The 25,634-nt window shown below is 36.5% G+C and overlaps 1 protein-coding gene and 1 long non-coding RNA gene across 2 annotated transcripts in view; one reads left to right on the top strand and one right to left on the bottom strand.

Moving 5' to 3' along the window:
- LOC132129063 (teashirt homolog 2-like) overlaps window positions 1–25,634 on the top strand; it is a 60,767-nt gene that overhangs the window by 28,666 nt on the left and 6,467 nt on the right. The window lies entirely within an intron of this gene.
- LOC132129064 (uncharacterized) overlaps window positions 204–25,634 on the bottom strand; it is a 73,315-nt gene continuing 47,884 nt past the window's right edge. Inside the window, exon 4 of the long non-coding RNA XR_009428432.1 lies at window positions 204–386. This is a non-coding gene — a long non-coding RNA (uncharacterized LOC132129064). The remainder of the gene's footprint in view (window positions 387–25,634) is intronic.

Raw genomic sequence — 25,634 nt, forward strand, 5'->3', positions numbered from 1 at the left:
TTTTTTTTTATTTCCTCCTGCTCTTTCTTTCTCCCACATACACACAGTCTCTATCCTTTCTCATACACAGACATCGTAGATAATAATACCAGTAATTAACTTCAGTTGCTTTGTTATAATTGGGGGCAAGGGGGGTTATTCATTCATTGAGATTTTTCCCCCTGTAATTGCATACTTACATATCACTCAAGCCTTCATACGCATTTCCTTTTTTAACATTCTTCACCGTTTATTTCACCAGCGCTTGTGTTTTTTTTTTTTTTTTGAGGTCCAACATCTGCTCGCAGGTCAACAGCGCTCTCACAAACTGCTGTCTTTATTCCTTTTTGGGTCCACGGCTGTCTCTTCCCTCATATGACCGAGCTTTGACACTGTCCAGGTCCGCCCTAGTTGGCAAAAGAACGAGCGATAGAGAAAGGGAGAGTTTATTTCCTGTTCTTGTGAATCATATATCAGTACAATTCCCCTCTGTGCTGTTTGGCAACGGCGGAATGATGGGTGTCATTTATCATACGGACTGAAAGAGGCTGTGGGAAAAGGGATTTGAATTCTTTCGGAGGTGTGTAGATTCTCCTTAGAGGAGGATCATTAAATGGAGGGTTTTTTTCAGAAGGGGGATATGAGTGACTCTTGGAGCTTTTTTCCCCATGTGCTTAAGAACTGGCTGCGTCAATCCCTCACTGTCTCAAATTGAGGATTTAAAGCACTCCGGTGGTTTTGTGAGGTGCAGAAATGGGTAGAAATGTTTTTCGTACGATTAGTATCTCCCAGCTATGTACGGGTTTAGTAACAAGTCTGCAAATCATCTCTAATCTGTTGTCCGTGAATGCCAATTGTTATTAATGCACGTTTGTTTGTGCAGCTTGTTAAGGAAAGCTTCGCTATTGCATACTTGGGGTTAGGGATTTGAACAAACCCCATATTATGTGTATAAAACCTGGGTGTGCAACTCTTCCTGCAGTGTTTGTGCTCAGCTTTTTTGAGCATTGCTTTTCTAAGTGATCCGACTTGTCATTTTCATCTGGCAAATGATAAAAATGGGCAAAAACATGTGATATTTAGAAGCAAGAAAGTCTTGGTGGTTGGGCTCTTTTGACTGACGACACTAAGCAACTACCTAAAAACCACCCTAGCAATGCTAAGAATGATGCAAACAACCACTCAGAACAATTTAGTGACTATTAACAATACAAAATGTAATGTCATAATTAGGGCTGAAATGATTCCTCGAGTAACTCGATTACAAAAAATGATCGAGGCAAATTCCTCTGCCTCTAAGCCTCTTTTAATTTATTTGAAATCTCACGACTGGTTCTTTCGCAATTTTTTTTTTTTAATGTGACACAATGCATTTACATCACCCACAAAGCGGAAGGAGACACAAGCGCTGCGTCCGAAATCGCATACAGCAAGGAGTCAGCAGTGTTTTGATTTGAGGGCGCGGGCAAACATAAAGAGAACGTCGTGGCATGTTTCCATTGCAAGACAGAGCTGGCATACCACAACTAGGGCCCTATGATTTCCGCGATGCAGGAAACGCGGAGGGAATCGCGGAATCCAGTCATAAAAGCGAAATTTACAGTTAAACGCGGTAAATTTCTGGAGCAGAAGCGCGTCTTCCTTTATCACACACACTGAAGCGCGCGTGGGGTGATAACTTTGAGACAAAAGCTATATGTATAATTGTAAGGGCTATCCTTGCCCTCTTTGCGCTCTTGCAAACTGGATGCTCTGACTTGCCATAGAGTCCTTGTAGCCATGAGAGGTGTGTCCATGTAGATGAGTAAATAAATCTGCATCTTAAGTGGCGTGTCGCGTTAACTTAATGTCTGTCGGCGTGTGGCGTTATTTTAACGTGTGGTGGCGTCTGGCGTTAACTTATCGCGTAACGGCGCTTATATAACGCCTGGCGGCGTTATGAAAACGGCGTTTTAAAATTAATACGCCGTTGAAAAGCACGCGTTTTATGGTCCACATGGCTTTCCATACAGAACTGCTCTGACAGTCACTTCATGAGCATTTGACCGTTTGATTTGAGTAAAACTAGCGTCACATCACATACACAGAACTGTAAAGGTATGTCAACCCGTCAAAATAAAAGTCCGGTTAAAGACTATTGTTCAGCAGACATAGCCTACTACAAAAAAAAAAAATCAAACATTTTTTTTTTTTTAAGGTTTAATCACACAACATTTCTTCCATGTTTTATATTTAATAGTAAATCCCCTTTGTTTACAAAAAAAGTTAAGTTAATAATCAATAATTAAAAGATAAATTAAATTAATGTTTTATGTGTTTAATGTTTAATGTGCATCTCAGGAAATGCTTTATTTTAAACCCCAACTGAATGGCACTTAATTTATCTGTCAACTTTCTTGTCATTGTTCACAGTACAAGTACAGACAGAGAAACAATGGGTAATAATTAATTGTTTATTTTTGATGTATTGCATTCTATGCATTTAAAAAATAAAAATATTTTTTTTTCTAAAAAAAGGAAACTTAGTTGTTAATTTTAAGAGACCTGTGACGGTCACGGAGGGACCGCACGTTCAACATGGACGTTAATACGCACAAACACACACCGAGACTGTTTGGTGATACAAGAGTTTATTGTAATTATCAGAGAGTGAATAAAATACCTGCAACCCTCAGGACACACTCTCCACTGCAGAAACAAACACAGACTACCTTCCATTACAAAGACATTCACATTTATACTGGTGGCCAGCACCATTACCACATGTGGAGGGACAAACTCACAGAAAACACTTTACACACGTTCCCTTAAATATAGAGTCTGAAAGAAACATATTGGCATGATGTTCTACTTAATAAATCTACTTTGATGTTATTAAATTTGTTCACATTAAACAGGAAATAACAGCAGCAACTCGGCCACGTTGCCCCCACGCTCAATTAATACATGGTAGATTTCCACCCTAAGCGGAACCAATAATTCCTGCCATTGTTTCTTACCAGGACTCTAAAAATCACGGGACAAACGCTTCACGGGAACAATACACATAGTTTACAGGTATTTCATTCACTCTCTGATCAATAATTACAATAAACTCTTGTATCACCAAACAGTCTCGGTGTGTGGTTTGTGCGTATGTGTGCGTATTAACGTCCATGTTGAACGTGCGGTACCTCCGTGACCGTTACAAGACCCAGGAGTCTTATTTTCTCTTGCATAATTAATATTGCACTTTAATTAAGCAAAAACACATTTTATCCGAATAATCGATGGAATTTTTGGTAGAATGCTCGATTTCTAAAATATTCGATAGCTACAGCCCTAGTCATAATACGCTGTAAAGCGCTTTCTTGGAATTAGTAAAAAAAAAAATTACAAACTGTTTTACAGGAAAATACTATTTCTTTCTCCGTTAAATTCTGTGTTTAATTCAACGTGTTAATTGCCATTGTTTTGTAATTCATTTTGACATTTACATTAATTTTCTGAGTGTGAATTGATTTTACATTAAAAAAATAAATGATTAAGAAATTAACAGTAAATGTCAAGTAACATTGAATGAAACAAATTTGACTGAAATTTGTATTATTAAGGCTAAAATAGTATTTTCTTGTAAAACCTACTCCGAAAATCTGAAAAATTTATATTTACAACTTGAATAGTTTTTACAACGTAATATTTTGACATTCAAATTTGAAATAAATAAAAAATATTTTTTTTTACAAGTACTTACAAAGAAATAGCAAGTAACAGTGAATTAAATGTCATTTTTTTAAAGCAGAAAGGCGCAAAATAGTATTTTCTTCTAAAATCCACTGCATTAATTTATGTTTTATTTAAAACTTTGAGAAATTAGATTTTTTTTTTAAGCATTACATTTTGTGTTCAATTAAAAAATATATATTTTTCACTTGGAATCGCAAGTACATTTCCAAATCAATCACAATGGCAAGAGTAAAGAATGAAATTGTGAAGTAGAAAGTCTGAAATAAAATTTCCTTATAAAATGTACTGTAATCATTTTTCTTTTATTTACAACTTCAAAAAATAATTACCACTCAAATTTTCTCCCCAAAACATATACAATCTGGTCTAGTAGATTTGTTATTTGTTCAAATACAAACTTTTATACAAATACAATCATCTTGATTCTGTCAGGTTTACTGCAAAGACAAATTTTTTTGTCAGCTTCTAAGCTTTGCATCAGTGGAAAAGCAGCATTCGCTCTTAATCAGATACAGCGTTGCCAATCAAGCTCAGCACCTGTCATGAAGACTGCCGATTTTGATGTATCATAAGCATTGATCACATAAAGTGATTGTTCAAAGACAAGGTTGTGATAGCTCACAGTGTTGTGCTTGTGTTTTTTTACCCACATGAGACAAAACCACCTCTACCTTCCAGTGTGGTATACAAGTGTAAACCCAAGAGTTTTGTGATCGCACAAACAAATCACACGCAGCAGGGGTCTGGTTACCCTTGTCAGGCTTTCTTTCTCACCTCCTCATTCATGTTTTGTGTTTGGGGGAGGGCAGACAGGGATCTGGCTTACCCAGAGTGTTTGGGTGTAGGGATTGAGTCAGGAAACCCCGATATCTCTTTGCATGTGGCTCCTAACTGTGGAAGGTTTGCTGTCAGGTATAGGGTGGTGTACTGTACTCAGAATCAGAGGTTCCTCAGGAGTAAATGGAAATATTAGATGGTCTCCGTGGCTTAGGAAATCTCAGCTGGGCATTACAGGAAGAAAAAGACATCAAGTGAGAATCAACCAACGGCTAGTGAAGCGTGTTCAAAGGGAAGGGTCGGAGAATGACGTCCTACTTCGATTCATTATGACTTCAGAGTGAGATTAGAGCTTCTCAAACATCAGGATATTCATGGATAGATAAATGAGAAATCATTTGTCATAGCATCCTATAAATAAAATACAAACTTATCAGTGTTGAGGAAACTACTTTGTAAGCAAAGCTTGACAAGTTACAAGCTACTCAAAACTATATCTATCTATCTATCTATCTATCTATTTATCTATCTATCTATCTATCTATCTATCCTTTTTTTGTTGTTTTTTTTTCATTTTTTTTTTGTATATGTAATTTAATATATATTTGATTTTATACAGAAATCAAATCAGTATATATATATATATATATATATATATATAGAGAGAGAGAGAGAGAGAGAGAGAGAGAGAGAGAAATTGATGAAATATGTTTTTCTTCATTTGAATCCAAATTAACTGATTTGCTTAGAGAGATGGTATATTTCAGAAGAGTGTGTTTGATTATTTCCTAGTTTGTTTGAAAGGCTGAAGGGTGAATGTATACTACATTATCCACTAAAATGGCAATTTTAATAAAAATTGCATTTTGTTGTTGTTGTTGTTGTTGTTGAACAACTGTTAGTTGTTTTAATGGATAGGTCATGCTATTAAAAACGGCAGAAGTACTGAAAAATGTGGTTAAGTTATTAGCATTGTTCATTTTGGTTAGTTACTTGTCAACACTGAAACTAATAAATGTAATGTTGTCTAAACAGCTCATTAGATCTGTCCTTTGATTAGCACTGTTTTTATATGCATCATCTGTAAGTATCTCCCCATCAAAGAACCCGCGCCAGGAAGCATAACTAACCCACTTGAAGCCCTCGTTCTGTATCTCTTCAGATTTGGTGTGTACGTTGACATTGCTTTACCAACTCATCCAAATGTGTAATTGCAATTATAGTCCCTTGATGACTCCCCAAGGGGCACATGATTGCAATTAGAAAGAGAAAATGTTAATTAATTAAGCTACTCAAAGAGAAGAGCAGGATTGGTTTAACTGTGGACGTTTGACCGGAGGACACCTTGGAGAATTAACTCCACTGTTTAGATGTATATATCTCATCTGTTATAGTCAGGAGTATGTACAGTATATGCAAACATTGATGATTTGTAACTTATGGATAGAATGCAAGATTTTGGTGCTGTTTCATTTGAATAAAATGACAAAACATAGGCAACAGCTATGTCATTGTTATGCCCTTTAGCATACTGAAAAGCTAAGGGCCTAAAACATGTTTCTTCTGGACACAGCAGTTCATTGGGTTATTAGGCTGGGTCTCAGCAGAAACAGTCATCTAGATTATGACCATTGTCTGTGATTGATGACCCAACCTTTAGTTGCTGAGCTAGTATGTTTGTTCCTGTGCAATTGTCATCCAGATGGCTAGGCTAAGTGTTCGTTAACACGTTTATGGTGGCATTGTTAAAACTGATGGCTTGGATGCTTGGTTTTCAAAAGATGTCCTCTAAACAGTTGAGACTGTAACAAAAACATAGAGGACTGTCTTTTGTCTGAGCTGCAGCATTTTTTGTTTTTCCTTTCTTGATAGTCTCAGGGGAATCCTGGGGTCTTGTTTATGAAACACATTCGATTCTAAATTCCATGGATGTGGTCCTGTGTGAACAGGGAAATAAGTATTTATAAAGGCAGAAAATGATGTAAAGATTGAAAAGCATGAATATAAGCTATTTTTTACCTGTATCCGCCAGTATTGGACACTTACTTAAAGTTAATAATAAATGTAATAATAATTTAAACATTAACAATTTAATATAATAATTTAAGCTATTAAATAAAACATTTAGCAAATATCAAAATGAATATCAATCACAAATTCGGAATGGAGTACTATAAGGCTCAGTACTAGGACCATTGTTTTTCAACCTGTACATATTATCATAAATATCATTAAAGGTCCTATGACATGAAAATTTCACTTTCTGAGGTTTTTTAACATTAATATGAGTTTCCCTAGCCTGTATATGGTCCCCAAGTTTCTAGAAATTTTAATCGGTGCAAATCGAGATTTTGCTATCTTTCTCTGCCTTTGAGAAAATGGAAGCTCAAATGGGCTGATCTGGAATCTCCTCTTTGTGACGTTGCAAGGAGAATTGTTACCTCCTCTTTCTTTGCTTTGCCCGCCCAAATATTTACATATAATTCAGTCGCAATGTCAGCACAGGCGTTACAAACAGACTTTTTTGATATGGATTCGACAGCACCGCCACAAACAGTGAGTAACAGTGTTCATTAATGCCTGATCTGTGATCAGTGATTTTTGATGTGTAGCTAATTATTCAAGTTCACACAGACTTTCTTTCTAAATCGTTTAATACTGTTTATGCATCGGTGAATCAAGCCAGTGACAACGATCAACTTCACGTTGTTTCTCTTAGTAGCATGAAACAAATCTGTTATTTAAATTGTGATTTAACTACAGAGAGCGATCAAAGAACGCTCACTTTTTTTCGGAGCTCTCACACATCGCGAGTATATCTGCACTCTTGCCTAAACTGCCGTTACAATGAATGACGCTGTTATGCTGCACAACAAAGCTCTTACTGTATTCATGTGTTTGCTGTTAGTTGTGGTGAAAGCATTTTGTGAGAGAAAACGTGTTGCAATAATGACGAGATCACTGCATTCACGCAATAAACAGACTCTGTCTACTCAATGTTCATCACTGCAAGATCGAAAAAATAATTATATAATCAACAAATCCACGATTCGTTAATCTTGACAGCTGTAATAATATGTAATAATATATATATATATATATATATATATATATATATATATATATATATATATATTTGAGAGGGGTTCCACATGTAATACGCATTTCAAATGCAAAGATGTCAGCCAATCACAACAGTTGTCGTTTACTCGGAGCCTCACAGCAGACACGCCCCTTCAAACAGAGCATTCAAGCCAGAGGGCAAATATCAGGATATAAAAATGCTTTTTATTTCTAAATTTTAAATTTAAAAATCATACTAACAATATAAGTACACCTAAGGAAACATTAAAAAGCATTTAAAGAAAAGGAAATAATCCATGTCATGGGACCTTTAAGAGATATAGAGTTTGTTTTCCCTGTAACACAGAGAAAAGTTTTTATTTGTATTTTTGTGGCCATTCTATACATTAACTTGATTTTACAATTATTTGCCATTAATAAAAGTGGGATATATTTAGTATAATTTCTGAATACAGTACATTGTATTCACATTCATATTAAGATCATTCTGTTCATACCTAAACTGCCAGGTTTTTGCAGACTTCCTTACAATTCTATAATGCATTAGAATACCACCATTTCAAATCAGTCATCTCTTTAAAAATTGTTTTTTTTAAAACTTATGTTTTTGTTAACTTCCTTCCCATAAAGAGCCCTGAAAGGTGGTTTGAAAAATGTTGAGAAATGTGTTTTGTGGACCCTCAATCTGAGAGATCGGAGTGGAAAATGGATATAGGTGGCAGTGCTAGTCATCAATCATGGTCTCTCAAGAGAAGGTGCTGCTAAAACTGGACTGAAGTGCTATCTGTCAGCTGCTGCGATACAGACGGTGCTGTGCAGCCCGGGCTCCTATCGCTCCACCATCAGCTCACGGCAGCATAAACTGCCATGTAAACACAGGCAGGTGCTAGCCTTGCGCGCAACCTACATACCTTTACAGAAGGTCATAAATGTACTGCTAGCTTTCATAGGGAGTATTTCACTTTTATGCTTGTCAAAGGTTTTTCATAAGTTTAGCTCAGGATACCATAGAAAAGCAGCTAGAAAAACAAAAAAACCTGTCAACTCAATGTGTTTAGTGAAAGAAATATTCCTAAAACTTTTGAAAACATACCTATTGCAGCAAAGTAGAGGTAGCAAGAGCCAGTAGAAGAATACTGCCGCTAACTATGATAAACACATAGTTTGTCATAACTTTAGCATAGTATACTATAGAAATAAGGCTGGATAAAAATTACAAGCTATAAAACTGAACTGGCCTTAATGTTTGTTGAAAGAAATCCTCCTAAAAGTTTTGAAAATGTACCTAGCAAAAAATGCTAGTAGCCAAAGAGCTGTTGTGGCACTATGATAAACACAAGGTTTTACATAACTTTAGCACTGTAGAAGAGGCTAGATAAAAAAAATGCAATTTATAAAATTGACATTGGCTTGATGTTTATTGAAAGAAATCCTACTAAAACTTTTTAAAATATACCTATTGGAGCAAAGAAGCTAATAGTCAGAGACCTGCTGTGTCACTAGCTGATTTGTCACAAAGTTTATCATAACTTTAGCACTATATACTAAAGAAAAGTGGCTAGATAAAGAATTAAAAGCTATAAACTTGTACTGCTGAAGACAGGACAATCAGTTTACAAACTTCAGGGAAAATATATGCAGCCATTAGCTTTGTCTCACTGTTGAATAAAGCCACCAGGCGCTTCTCCCCTGATGTCAGGCAGCAGCTGTCGATAGCTCTCAAGATGGATAGCCGTTCTGCATGCCTATTGATTCGGCACAGGGCACAGATATAAGTATCATTTGTCATTTCTGGAATGATATGGAGTCCTAGTTAAAACCCAGAGAGGGGATATGGCCGTGCCTGGAGGGGGGGGAGGTAGAGGACCAGGTTGTCCGACTCTTTTGATGAATGGCTCTACAGCTTTTTGGTTTTGTCTGGGAATGAAGGGGGCCATTTAAGAAGCTATTTGCTTTCACTGCATTCCAAGAACAACAAGACAGCAAGTCCAGATGCCTGAGCCGCCACTGCTGCAAACAGGGTGGTCTGACCCAGTGTGTATGGGAGAGGGTGGGATCCACGCTGTAGCAAGTGCGTGGGTAGACGAGGACCGAACAAGACTGAGGTCTCATTATGACTTCCGCTGCTGATCTGAGATTGATAAACCTCAGGGTTAAATTCAGGATTAGTATACGTCAATTTGACATTCACTTCATTTTGACGTAGCAGCACTTGTACCTTACAAATTGGTATTTACATTTCATATACATCAATTAATATTTAGCTGTCATTAGTGGATTCATCCGAGAGGTCTGTGACAAGCAAATAAAACAAATGTTTGCTCTTCAAACACAGAGCAGCTCCACAGAATCCCCTTGTGACTTCGCTTTGATTATGTTGTGCATTTGGGAGGCCAGCCAACAGGAGAGCGTACTTCATTATTGTATGGATCATCTTTTAAGACCATTTAACATCACAGGGCCCCGAGTCGAGTAAATACTCCAAGACAAAGAGACTCTCTCAAGTTTATTGAGTTTCTTGGTGTGTTCGTATCACAGTATGCAATTCCTCATCAGTTCATCTTTGTCGAGAATCAAGTATGCATTCTTTTTTTGATAGAATCAAATTCGAGTTATGCCATTGCAGGTTGCCGACAGCAGATGGATAGAAAGATGTGGCACTAAACCTGAAAACCTTCAAACAGAGGAATGACATTTAATTATTTCAGGTGTCCATCAAGCTATGTTTGAAAATGTCAGCATGGGATCCATCATGAACTTCAGAATCCGATGAAAAATAGTTACCAGATTGAATACCCAGACCCAGACTTCATGGTTGGTGCAATGCTACCTTGTTTTCTCTACCTCTCGCTAGGCCCCGGTAGTGTGTGTGCCACAGTATTGCACCACAGGAGCACTATTGTTGCCGCAATTTCTTTTTGGAACTGCCAAAATGTCATCGTCCAGCTGGAGGGACATTTTTTTGTCTCTTAGTATGCTCACAACACACACACTTGCACAAATTCCCACAGAGCCATGGTGTAAGGTTACAGTCTCAGGCATGACTTGCACTAAGTGGCCAAGTCAGAAGGAGGTCTGGCCTCTGACGTAAGACCCACTTCCATGTCTTTTGAAGTGCTGACAGCTGAGGACAGTGACATAAGAAGCAGTAAAAGAAGCATCTAAGATCTCTCATTGTTTGGAACACGGTTTCACTGATTGTCAAGACTGGCTGGACGTTTAGACTCCCATCCAGCAATGATGAGTCAAAGCCATGGCAGTACCATCAAGTCACCCTCATTAAAATCCTTAACAATGCAGTCATCCAAAGAAGGGATGTCAGCAACTAGTCAGTGATTAGCACTTTTGTATACATCGACTTACATCTTAAGATTTTAGTGTGGGTGATGCAACATCTATCTATCCATCCATACGGCGCTCAACTTTGCATTCCACACGCTCAAAACGTTACATATCCATCTAATAATCTTCTTTGGTATAAGACTCATTCCTTGAGGGACTTGAACCGGCAGCCTTTTTTTTCACAGGCCCTGAGCTTTAGCTGCTAAGCCACATTCCCCATAAAGAGGTCATGTAGTGTGTTCACTCAATGCAGCGACCGATCAGCATTCAGTTGGGTACCAGGGCCTTGCCCTTCACCTCTTTCCTGCCTTTGCATCTGTCTCCATCTTGTTCGAAGCTATGTATAACAACAGAGCACCGTTTTCGCTTGGATCCCCTCAGAGAATTAATGCATGAATTGATCCCATCCTCCCTCTCTAATGCCTCTTTCCTTGAACAGGAACAAACAGGCGGCGCGTGCGTGCCGCCCAGGACAGATGTTTGGGATTACTTTCACCTCGCTGCTTCATTGTATGCACTTTGGAGGATCCCAGCTGATGTGGAATGCTGCCTCCTCAGTTCGTCTGCCACCGCCTCTTCAGGGCATGTCTTCTCCAGCTTTATCTTTCTATCCCGCTCTCCTGTCTCGCTTTATTTCTCTTTCCCTTTCTACTCTTGACATCCATCACTTCACTGCAGAAAAGAGTCGCTTTGGAAGCAGCTGCCCTCCAAAATTTGTTTGCCACATCCATGTAGCTTGAAAACTGTCAAGCGTTTTTGTGCGGATGCCATTTTTTACTGTTTTTACAAAGACGCTGCTACAAGCTATGCCAGGATATTTGAATTTTTAAACACAGTCCCAGTCAGACACCTGTACAGACGGGGTGGGGAAGTAGAAAAACTCATAGCAGCTAGTTGGGAGGGAAAGCAGGTGTGTATTTGTGCATGTTTTGTGAAGTGGAAAGCCATTGAGCAATGAGGCCCCTCACTGGGAGGAGAGGAGGGGGAGTGACGTTATCTCCTCGCCAAGCGTCTATCTAATCTGGCCACTGTGAGCCACCGGCGGAAGTGGGAGCAAGACCAGGGATGGGGCCTCGATGCATTTTTAATTACCGCTGATATCACAGCAGAGAAGAGGGGGGACATGTGAGCGAGAGAGAGCAGAGCCTCCGTTCACTTTTTAATTAAGGCTCGGTAGTGTAACTCGTCAATGTACATTATTGGAAGAATGAACGTCAGTGCCATTGCTTTTTCGCCCCCTCCTTTATCTCTGTCAATGATTCAAAGACATGATTTATGGTCGTTCGCCGTCTTTCAGGATCATCCATCAAAGTACCGGGCTCCGCCGCTGCCCGCCCGTTGTAAATCATTCTGAAAGCCTGTCACTCATTTCCATTAACCGTTCCTCTGTCGCTCTGGTCCCTGCCTCCCTCACCTCCTCTCTCTCTCTCAGTATCTCCCTTTCTCTTTCTCCTCGTATTCCTCCCCCTGCTGGTATACAGCCTTCAGTCACATGGGGGTATGTGTTCCATATCACCGCTTTCCCTTCCCCGCTCTTTTTCCATAAATTAACCACTTTCAGATGTGCTGCGGCGGAAGGGGCCATGCCATTCCGTTCTAGCAAGCAGAACACCCCTCCCACTTCATTACTGGTTAAGACCCCTCAGCGACTCGGAATCTCAAAAGGGCTGAGAGGTGGATGTGATCATTATGTAGACTGATAAGTAATTCACTAAGAAACTCAACACCAATAGATCTGAAAGCAGGTCACTCTGAATTAGGTGTCTGGGAAAAAAAGGAACTTTTGGAATAGGGATAATTCACAAAACTAATTAAAAAACAGGATATCAATGTATTTGTTAATATAAATAGATCTGTCACTTACATTTTAAACCATTTTAAGATGTAAGTGACAGACATCTCTTGTCTGGTACTGGCATTACAGGGAGATTTAATGGCATCTGATTTTAGTCAATGGTTGTCAAGCAAAGAAAGTCAAAGTGAGGTGACAGGTGGCCAAGTATGGTGACCCATATTCAGAGTTTTTGCTCTGCATTTAACCCATTCAAGTGCTCACACACAGTAGTTAACACATCCGGAGCATTGGGGAGCTATATTGCTGTAGTGCCTGGGGAGCAGTTGGGGGTTCGGTGCCTTGCTCAAGGGTGTCACCTCAGTCGTGGTATTGAGGGTTGAAGAGAGCGCTGGTTATCCACTCCCCCCACTGAAAATTTCTGCTGGACATGAGACTCGAACCCATGACAGCAGTGTCCACCTCCCACTATTTTAAACAGCATTTTATAATTTATTTATTAAGAATATATTTAAATAATTATTTTATAATTCATTTATTTCATACTTTTATTTATATGTAGTCCAAAAATGTTTTTCCCTGCAATCATACACATGTATATGTATTGCTGACAATTGTTATATAATTATAATATAATTAAGGCTGTTGTTTTAGCAAGTTCATTTAATTAATTTGTTATGAAAAAATAACATTATTAAAATATTTGAACACACCCGCCCCACCCTCAGACCTGTACATGTTCTTATATTTTATACAGTTAACCGTTGACAAACATGATACAGGGGAACAACTCACTGTGCTGTAGCCTATAAAATGCAGTTATGCCCTTAAAATTTAAAACATTTGAATTTTTGTTTCATATTTATATCATATGATAAGCGATATGAGCAGAAACAAGCAGCTAGTGCAGTATTACACAAGTGCTCGTTTTGTCCCCAATAGTACAAGTGCAAATGTGATTTTACACAACAGTTCAGTAAATAAGTTAACATTGTGTCATATTTTAAACACAATATTGTTTGTTTTTGCTAAATTTTACCAATGAAAATATTACCTATAAAGCCACAACAAAATTGTAATACAGCGTTGATTTGTTTTGTTTTTTTGAATGATTCAATGGCTCATACATTAAAGGAAAACCTTTTTTGAAAATAGGCTCATTTTCATTTTCAACTCCCCTAGAGTTAAACAGTTGAGTTTTACCATTTTTGAATCTATTCGTACCATGGGTGCAGCTATTAATTCTGCTATTGCTGCAACTACACAAACTAGCTGGGGACTATTTTCAGGCAATTTATAATATCACTGCGCCTGCTGCACCCATGGTACGGCAGCAAAGTTAATTGATTATTACACTGGAATTAGAGTATAGTTCCTAGCCATATCAGCCTAGAAAATCGCAATTTTTTTTATTTGCCGTCGGTCTTAGTACATGATGTAACTACAGAAGAGTCAAGTTTTAAATAGGAAAAATAGAAACTATTTAGGTCATTTTTGTGCGAGATGCTAATGGTCTAATCAGATTCAATGATCTATGCTAAGCTAAGCTAAAAGTGCTACAGCTAGACCGGAGATCGGCTGAATGGATTCGTAAATAAGTAAAACTCAACTTTTAAACTCTAGGGGAGTTAGAAAATTAGCCTATTTTTTTTTTTTTAAGTGGAGTGTTCCTTTAAGAGAGTTGTTTACATCATTCCTGAATGAATCAGCAGTTTGAAGGAATCAAATGAATGAATGACTCAACGACTTACTCTTTAAAGAGATTCAGTTTACTGGCAGTCTTATGTTATTATTTAGAGCAGTGATCCTCAAATCTGGCTCACGAGATCCACTTTCCTGCGAAGTTTAGCTCTAACCCTAATCAAACGCGCATGAGTTTGCTAATCAGTGTCTTCAGGATCATTAGAAAATCACAGGCAGGTGTGTTTAATTGGAGTCGGAGCTAAACTCTGCAGGAAACTGGATCTCGCGAGCCAGATTTGAGGATCACTGATTTAGAGCATCATTTAATAAAAATAAATAAATAAAGTGATAATTCATCCAAAAAGAAAAATTCTGTAACACTTACTTTCTTTTGTGGAACATAAAAAAATAATGTAGAATGTTGGTACCAGAAGAAAAATAATAATTCTGATAACCAAGCTGATTTGGTTAGCAGTGACTTTCATTGTATGAACAAAAAATACTGAGATGTGTCTCAAATCATCTTCTTTTATATTTCATAGTTTGTGTTAGGCCGTTGCAGCCTAAATGTTTGTGTGTATTAAATTGTATGTTGAATGAAATAAAATATTTCTTTCTAAAGCTACTTTTTGTAATATCTACTTGCAATTTCTTATTTAACACAATAATGGCTTTATATAATTTATGGGGGGTATTTTCAAAGGCAAATATAATTACTGATTAATTAGATTCTTGTAATAACATTATATATATATATATATATTTTTTTTTTTTTTTCTCACTGTTCAATATATATTAGTCTTTATATCTTGTTTTTTTCTTTAAGATCAAGAACACAAAAGGGTAGTCTAATAATTTCCTCCCATTTCCTTTTTGTTAGGAATAATTTACTCAGCGTCATTACAGCCATGAAGGAACAAATAATTTGTTCCTCTGCCACTGTTACATGATAGAAGCGTATTAGTCATTCAAACCGGGAACTCATTTATCCATCATGTCAATATGAAACTTAAGGAAGTGACTCATGCTGTTTCATGGGCTATTCAAAGTTCATCAAGTAAAAAGAGGGTTAGAATCTGTACTTTCTGTTGTGGTTTCACTTTCCAGCTAAATCGTCTGTGCGGTCTGAAATCGTGCTGCCCTTAAACGGCAACTTTACTCCTTTGACGGTGCATGCAGCAACTCTTTTATGAAGTGGAAAAAAAGTTGACTCAAAAGAGGACTGTCAATCTCTCTCGGTAGCTGACACTGCTCTGTGGGGAGCTTTTGGCCTTTCAATTGAGTGGCTTCCTTTTTCATTCTAATCAACAACTTGATATCAACGCAACAAAATATCCACCAACAGCAGAAAAGTAGCATTAAGGGGGGAACTTTTCAGGGAATGCCTTTGCCAACACTTCTCACAATTCGGGCAGCCATTGTCTGCGGCGCAGGCTGTCGCTGAGTGACAACGCTCTCCCGGCGCACCCCGAAGTCAGTGCTTTTCAGCAAACAGCGGTCCCTAATCATCGTGCGGAGGACGTTTGACAAATACTCCCGACAAATTCGCCATTAAAATGAATAGTAACCATGAACAGAGGGTCTGTTTTGGAAGAGTTCTGCTTTCTTTCTTTCTCCCTTTGGTGTTCGCTCCCTGCTGTGTTGCAGGTTTTGGCGTGAGAGACGTCTTCCCTCGCTTTATTTGTGCCACCAAACAGCCTTTGGTCCCACAAGAAGCTGACAGCACACGCTTCTGTTTCATATACACTGGGAAGTCTCATTGTATTTAATGAAGGGAAAAACTGGCTATCTACTATTAATGAACTTGGAATATAAAAAATGTATCCTTTGCTGAAAACTGCACAAAACTGCTTGTATAACACAAAGTGGTGATTGGAGGGGGGCCAGAATCTAATGAAAGATCCATAGAATATCTGGTTGGGGAGGGAGGGTATGTGAAAATGCAAATGATTTTAAAGGAATAGTTCACAAAATAAATGACATTTCTGCCATCATTTACTCACGCTTGTGTCATTTCAAACCACTATGATTTTCTTTCTTCCAAAGAACACAAATGGTGAGTTCTTGAAGAGTACCCTGGTCACGGAGAGAATTTGACACTCTAAATTGACCTTCAAAAAAAAAAACTTCATAAAATATGACTCATGCATTATATTTAAGGTCTTCTTAAAGGGATAGTACACCCAAAAATAGAAATTCTGTCATTTATTCCCCCTCATCTAGATTCAAACCACTATTACTTTTTTTTCCCAAGAACACAAAAGGCGAGTTTTGGAAAAATATCCTGGTTGCTCATTGCCATATAATGAAAGTGAATGGGGACTGGGAAATTTTTTTCCTCTATAACATTTAAAGTCAGTGGGGTCCAATGCTGTTTTAATAGCCCATAAGATCAATTAATATAGCATTTTTGGTGATATTTTTGGAACATTAATGTGATTAATTACAAATAAATCATTAAAAACATATGTTGAAAAAAAGCCCTCAAATGAATTGCATGATATTTTCATATTCATAAATGTGTGTGTGTGTGTGTGTGTGTGTGTGTGTGTGTGTGTGTGTGTGTGTGTGTGTGTGTGTGTGTGTGTGTATATATATATATATATTTGACCATTTTGATTAATCTGCATGGGATGCATTTAATTTGATTAAAATTTGATAACCCTATTTATTGGACATTTGGATCCCCGAACATTTCTCAGAATATCTTCTTTTGTGTTTTGCTGTAGAAAATAAGTCATACAAATTTGGATTGCCAGCGTAAAATTATGACATAAGTTTCATTTTAGGTAAATTTCCCTTTAAATGACACCAATTAAAATCATTATTCAATAGAAAATCTTGTCCTCCAATAGCTCTCAGCCCATCATGTGTGACGTCACTCAGGCGAAACATGTGGACCATCTAAAGACGCCATATTTCATTTATTCTATTCATAAACTATTGTATGGGATCATCAGATTTTGAATATGATGCATACGTTGTATGGACTTTTTATATTTATACTTAATAGTGCTTTTCTGACACACTTAGGTGAAAACATTCTCTTTTTGACAGGAAAAAGCTATTTCTTTCTCATCCAAAGTTTGAGATCTATTCAACTTTACCCTTTGTGAGAAGGGTGTGTGATTTAAATCTCGTGACATTAGACGAAACCTTTAACAGTTTTTGGGGGCGTATTCAGATCCTTATTTTAGCGCTGGTTCGTTAAAAACAGTCCATAGATGTCAAAAGTCCGACACAGATGTCTTCAATGATGTTCGGTCACAAAAAACAGGTCGCGATCATCACTTCTTTAAGTATTTGCATGTTCCCGAACTCGAAAAATCAATTAGAACTTCTGAATCCCATTACAATGAACTACCTAAATAGACAGAGGGAATAGATAAAAAGAGGAGTTATGTGTTCTCAGATCCAGTACCCCACTTCTTTGTCTTTGTAATCATCGGTACATTCAGTCCTTTTTCTATATGTCAGACAAGGTGACTGTGACAAAGACCACACGAGGGCTTTGTTCTTATGAAGCACAGAGGACAGGGGAACGTGTCCCAGCAGATCTGTTTCCACCAGTACGTCCCTTCTACTTTCATTTAGGACAGTGGCAAGTGCTTGTGTGTTGTTTCTCAGCAGCTATTTGAGAGGAAGTGAGGTGTCCCACGCTCTCACCCCTCATTGTGTCCTGTGACATTTGTTAATGTCATGACTTTGTTCTGTGTTTCAGCATATTTGGGATGTCTTATTAGAGTTATGCAAAAATGAAAATCTGGCCATCATTAAGTTGTTTCAAGCCTGTATGAGTTTCTTTCTTCTGTTGAGCACAAAAGAAGACATTTTAAAGTTTAAAGTTTCTTTTTCCATACTATGGAACTCAATGGGGACCAGAAAAGCTGGATGTCTTTTAGTGTACAATATAACAAGTAGCCCAAGAAAATGAGTTCAGCTTTGTGGCTTAGCAGTTAATGCATGTGGACGTGAGAGTTTGAATGTAGTTTGTGATACATTCCATGATGTGTATTCAGATTAGCATTTGTGTTGGATCCGGTTCATTTCCTGACATTTATGATGTGATTTCCTGTCCTATCTCATGTTCCCTGTAAATAAGAGTGACAAAAAGCAAAAAAGAGGGTTGAAACAAACTGAGTTGAAGTTTTATTTTAGTATTATTCAGATAATATTATAGATTGTATTAATATTTTAATTAGTGTTTTTATTTTAATTTGACTTAAAGTTTTAGTAATGTTTTTTTATAATTTTAGTAGTATATTTATTTTTAGTTTGTGTTTGTGTGTGTGTGTGTGTGTGTTTGTGTGTGTGTATATATATAATTTTCAGTTTTAATTTATTTACTTTAGTTTTCAGTTTTTAGTTAAAAATGTAGTTTTAGTTCACTCATATGGGAGATGCAGTTACAAATATGATTTGTGAACCTTTCTGATAATTTCCTGCATTCTCTTAAATTCTCTATCCTGTCAAATTTTTGTCTTTGCCTTTAATAAATTAAGTGGCAAACACTTAACAAAATGTGTTTCAGCCTTTGCTTTCTGATTTATTATTGACTGAACAAAAGAGTGTAATATTTAGATGGCAGGTCTTTTAAAAGTACAGCATCCTCTCTTTCTCTCTCTCTCTCTCCATCGTGCAAACATTCCTGACGGACATTCAGTCAGGAAATATAAACCAAGGCATGATGATCTTTCATTAGCAGCACGCTGCTTGCTTGGCTGCTCTGGTTCAGATGAGAGGGAGGGATGGGGGCTCCTCCATCAGGCCTCATCACGCTCATACTGGAGCCCGGGACAGTCCATGGAGGGACAGAAAGGTAGAGACACTTTAGTGGTCATGACCCATGTCACAATGCTAGAAGTGCTTCCATTTAATGAGAATGATTACAAAAATCAAGCACATTTTTGAGTATTTTTTTAATTTATTTATTTATTTAAAAAAAAAAATAAACTAATGAAAAATAACTGCAATACCTTACCTGTATGTAAATTTAATAATAATATTGGTAATTATTAATTAATAATAAAGTAATAATTAATTAGTTATAAACCTTTATTTGGGACTCTATATACATGTTATAGAAATATATAAATTGTATATTATATATATATATATATATATATATATATATTTTTTTTTTTTTTTTTTAATATCAAATAAATACAGTTGTTTTAATAAAAATTTTGCTCCTTGGGTAAAAATATTGAGTTTTAAGGAGATTTGGGAATTTTTACGGAAAAAAGTAAAAGATACAGATTACTGTGTGTTTTTTTTTTTTTCAGTTAAGAACTTTGGTTAGATTTTTGTGCTTTTTAGAATTGACAGTAGAATTTTTAGGCCGTAGAGGAGGAGGAGGAGTCCCCGTCTTTAGCCCCTCCCACTGCTCACTCTCTATCTTCTGTCATTAGCAGACTCTAAAAAGCCTGGCTTCCATCAGTGTCCAGGAATCAGGAGCTTGTGTGCTGGTGCAGAAGCAGCGTTTCTGTGTTTGAGGTAGAGACGTCTCAGAGGAGCACTTTGTTACTAGCGAGAAGATCACCCATGTTTGTCAGTTTGTGGACCACAAATGTTTGACACAAATGGTGAAGGATCAGTTTATAACAGATGAGGCCTTTGTGACCATAAAGTGCTTTTGTAAACATAACTTTTGATTATTATAAAAGGAATATTTGATTTTTGAACAACATTCTCTTGGATTTTACTTTAATTTAGCCAAACATGTTCTTTCAAAGAATGTCTTTTGATATACGGTATCAAACACAGCTGCTCCAAAAGCTTCAAATCAAACCCACAATTGCTGCAACTTTCCATGCCAGAATTTAGACTCTTGTATTTGATTATATCATATTATTAAATATTTAATGTGTGGGTATATGAAAGCAAGGCATTTATCTGCATGAATTGCTCCTGTTTAGTCAAGGAAGTAATGTGCTTTAAGTAACATCTCTGTCATGCATGCAAAAATGAACTCTAATCTCTCCGCCGCCTGGTTTCCAGCCAGAGCCCTGGAAGAGGTTTGTGGAGCAGTCAACAACACATAACACTGTACTGCAATGCTTTAATAGCGATGTTATTGATTTGTCACTAATATTATAGATTTAATTGCATTCAAATGTTAACTATACTGTAATACCTAGTTTTAAAATGAGAAAATTCGACTATATTAAAACGTAAATAACACCAGTAACATACTGTAGGCAGAGGGGAATACAATCTAAACATCTTAAACATTAAGTATATTTACCCTTTTTTCATATCAAGTGGATTTTTTGCACACATTGTTTTGATAATCATAGGTCTGTGTTGTTATTTTAAGTATTTGATCGATCTTTATAATCTGTTTCAGAGGCCAGACTGTTGATGATGAACATGTTTTTGTGCTTGATTGGATCTGGTATTTCTCACTTCTGGTCAGTGTAAATGTAGACGTGGAGAATCTACACACTCTGAGTGCTTGCGGCGATACACTGGGAAAAGATTTAATTGGGCCTGTTTTGCTGTCACGTCAGCAAAGCCACACTTTAAACTGATTTATTAAATAGCCAGACATCCAATGGCATGCTAAGTGTGTATTGTAATTAAGATAGAAATTGTGAAAAAAATAAATATTACTTATTTAATAATATTTTATTATAGAAATCTGATTTTTTTTCTTCTTTTGCTGGTGTCATTTGCATTTTAATATAATTTAATCTTTTCATTTTAGTTAAAAGCAAGGCATTTATCTCCAGGAATTATATATTATTAGAAGTTTAGAAGACAATTTTTTTACATTTAAAAAAAAATTAATAAAAGCATTTCTAGTAGCAGTGTTGCTATTGTTAAATAAAACTGAAGCTGAGCTCAAATGAAATAAAAATATTAGATGAAAAACTGTTTCCGTGGCAGCTAACACAAATATAATATGATCTGAAGTATTAAAATTGCTACAACTAAAACGAAAATTAAAATAAAGTTAAACAAAAATATTTTAATAATGACCAAAGCACCTAATAAAATGTACTAAAGCCTAACAAATTTTTGTCAACTAAAACTGAAATCAAATTAAATTAATGCTGAACAGAAGTTTTAAAAATGTACTAAAGCTTAACAAAATGTACTTAATAACTATAATGGATATAAAAATAAATTAAAGCTAAACAGAAATATATATATAAAAAAGCACTTAAAATTTACTAAAGCTTAACAAAATTTACTTGAACTAAACAGAAAAATTGAAAAATAACAAGTATTTAACAAAAACTTAAATATGTTAAGATAGAAATAAATTATATAAAATATTTTTAAAAAAATCTATAATTGTATAAAAAAATAAATAGCATAATCTTTAAAAAAATAAAATAATTACACAGTCTAGTTAAAAAAAAAAATAAATAAATAAATAAATATTCCGTTAACTTTGGCAGTCCTCGCCGGCGTCGACTGCGTGTTCTGAACAGTTACAGCACGTTGTTTTTGCATCTACCATAGGCCTCTTTGCTGACTGTGCTACACTGCAGATGTGTTGGGAGAGGCAGGCGCTGGTAAATGACAATGTCTTGCTGTTGCATGCAGTATATCAAAGTATCCGTGCTCCGCAGCTCAGCACGCTGCAAGACTCTTGAACTCTACAGTTAGAAACCCACAGTGATCCTGGCTGTCATACCTTATGACAAAAATCAATAGCCAAAGCAGTGTGTCCAACAAAGACCTGCCTGTGCAGCAGCGACTGCAGTGGAGATTACAGCGCTAGCATGACCTGCTTCGTTAGCACACATGCCTGTGTGTGTGTGTGTGTGTGTGTGTGTGAAGGCTTTTTATGTGGGACATGAAAATCTTGCCTTCTCTCTCTCTCTCTCTGTCGCTCGCTCTCCCATTCTGCCTCTCTCTTTTTTAAAGCATGGCATAAATCCGGTAGATGAAAATGTCACGGAGCGGGTTCATTTTGCAAAGAGGTTTTGATTGCCATGCACGTGTAATTGATTGTTCCAAGGACAGGGGGAAATCTAGAAATGTCATAACAGCCTCTGCTTAGGTGTCTCCTGCTGCTAGACAATCAATGAGAAGTAAAAAGAGCTATTGATCGGCGCGTGGAAAAAACTGTAGCCTGAGACGGCAAAGAGATCCGTGGCCAAAGTGGCACAGACCGCCAGACCTGTCAACAGCGCCTCAGAATTAGAGGGTCTCCCGCGACGCTAGCGTTACCTTTCACATATTCGCGGAGGGCCAGAGATGTTGCAGCTGTTCGCCCTCCTGAACCGATCGATTATATAAATGTTACCGCTACGGGGGTAAGTGTTTGATGTCGCGCTGATAGAAATATTAGCATTAGGGCAGTTTAGTGCACATGGAAAACGAGAGCGTGGCGGGAAAAGTTGTTGCCTGAATGTTACATTGGTTCCTTGAACTAATGCAAATCACATCCCTGACTGAAAACTGACTGACAGATTTAACCCCAACAGACCCTCACATGTCTCAAAGGGGATGATTAGTCTGCCGCAGTGGCACACTAAAAGGACACGTCCACCAAAAAAACCCTGCATGCCTCGTAGACCACGTTTTTAAATGCTATTATTCCTCTTCCCTCTGTATTAGTGGAGTTTCTCAGTAATTTGTGTGAACGCTGTCTAATTATATTGCTGCACATGATCCAGAGCTGTGCATTGTTTTAGAAGTGGTGACTGAGTATTGTTTATTGTGCTCATGTCATGTATATTTTAGCCTCTACATTATTTGACTTGTATCTACCATTTGTGGCATGAGTTTGATTGGACACACAGCCTCACAACATCAACATCAAAATATAGGCACAAATATGTATTTTGCTATGCTATGATTATCAGAATGAATCAGAATCAGAATCAGAATGAGCTTTATTGCCAGGTATGTTTACACATACAAGGAATTTGTTTTAGTGATAGAAACTCGGCAGTGCAACAGAATGACAGCGACAGAACAAAAAACACATCAAAGAATAAAAAATATAAAAAATACAAATAAGTAGGTAAGGAATGACAATGATTAATAAATGATGTAAGTTTTCATAGACGTAGTTTAAAATCAAAATGTGTTATACTTTCATTGATTAATTTATTATACTTGATAATACAATTTTAATTACATAAATAATTAGAAAGGAGGAATAAAAAATGAATTAATAATTAATAAAAACAATGATAGAACATTTTTATTTTTGACACCACAACATCAAAATAAGAGCAAAAAAAAATATATATATATATTCTTTTTATTAATTGTAAATGTATTATTATTTAGTAAATTTAGTAAATGTATTGTTATACTTGATAATCTTTAATACAATGTAAATGAGAAATCAGTAATTGGAAGAGAGAACTACAATTAAATTAATATTTTATATTCATATTCTTTACAAAAATATAGTATTTGTTGCATGAGTTTGGATACACGGCCTCAGAACATCAACATAAAATTTTATAAATTTTTAATTAAACAGCAAAAAATACAATTAGCTAAAATACAATGTAAATGACATCAGTAATTTGATGAGAAAAATAAATAATTTGTTAATATTTAATATTTTAATAGAAATTAAGTATAAACTTAAGTATACTCTAAGTCTAAATAATTCAGTATTTATTTATATATTTTCATAATATTCTAAAATATATATTTTTTATAAATGGCTAGCAGAATAATTTAACAAATGTATACATGATTTGATAATCAGAGTTTGTCTTTTTATTTTAATTATACAGTATAAGATACATTTAATCTCTTCTTATAATACATTTCAGTTTAACTTCCTGATACTGATATCTGTCAAAAAGCCAAAAAATTTAAAATAAATAAATCTAAGCTTAATATATTCCAAATGAAATGTGCAAAAGTTATATCTTACTTGTGTCATTTCTATTTTTCTGTATAAAGGCTGCTTCCATCAAAAGTTGAACAGAGACGTCTGATGGATCCTAATTTTGATGCGAAGTATTAAATTACATATGCATATTACATTTCTCAATGCTTTTTTCGTAAAGCTCAAGTTTTTCCGCTTCTTTTTTAATATTGCACTCTTTCTTAAACTCTTTAAAAAAGACACCTATAACTTAATTTTAGGTGCATGAAATTTCAAGAATTTTTTTCATGAGTAGGCTATATTAAAATGATGGTGCCAGAGGAAATGATACAGATTACACTCACTTTGATCCATCAAAGTGCAAAATCAGTAACTCATTACAGTTTTTGTAGGTTTAGAATACGGTTCATCAAAACGTCTGACACCATTGTGCGAAAAAAAAAAAGCTGGAAATACATCACTGTCTCTTTTACAATTAAAAAACAGTTTTGTTCCAGCCTTTGATCACACTTACAGTAATAAGAACTGACTCCATGATAATACCACTACTGTATATATGAATCAGATGTGAAAAAAGCGCATTTAATGTTAGCATTTCTCTTCGACCTTCTGCAGCCATTTGGCTGGGAATCAGGCAGCTCTTTGAAATCCAGCTGCTGCTGTGTTATGCCAGGAGTCTTTCCCAATGGATTAATGTTATAAACACTTAGTGGCTGATTTATGATGGACACCTTCGGTTTTTTGACCTTTGAATATCCCTGTCTGAAGATATAAATCAGTTGTGACACAGATTGGAGGGTTTACAGAAGTTTATGACATGCTAAATCTCTGCACAGTCATGCCAGTGCCTTATTTTGTAAGCCTAGTTGGACCGATGACTGTTTTCATTGCTCTGTTATAGCACAGAGAGACCAACGATGGTGCGCAGGCCTGTGGCGAATGAGCCTGGCTTCTTTGAGAAGTTAAATGAATGAGGTGCCATGCACGCACGATTACAAAAGGCATTCATGTGTGCGCTGCTTAGACCGAATCAAAATAATGCATATTGAATATAACTGAAATTAATACAAATAGCCCACCTTGGAGATCAAATTATGCTATGGTTGTTCTATTGGCTCAGACATCAGTAACAGAAGAGGGGGGTGGGATTCGACTGCTGTTGGCCTGCTAGAGTTGCTGCATCCTAGCAGTGGATTATGGGAAAGGCTGGTGTATCTCATGTCTGTGGGAGTGGTGTCCTTGTGTTTGATCTTGTACTCCGAAATCCTGCCGCTTGGCAGGGATCACAAGCTGGCTAACACAAGTGCCCTGTTACAAATGGGCAAGGAAGGGAAATGTAACCATTCATGAAGGGTTTTTGGAGAGATCTGGGTCTGGAAGGTTAACATGTGCCTGTGGTTGTATTAATGTGTATTCCAGATGTTCAGAGGATGA

This window comes from Carassius carassius, chromosome 46 (assembly GCF_963082965.1).
Source record: "Carassius carassius chromosome 46, fCarCar2.1, whole genome shotgun sequence".
NCBI lineage: Eukaryota > Metazoa > Chordata > Actinopteri > Cypriniformes > Cyprinidae > Carassius > Carassius carassius.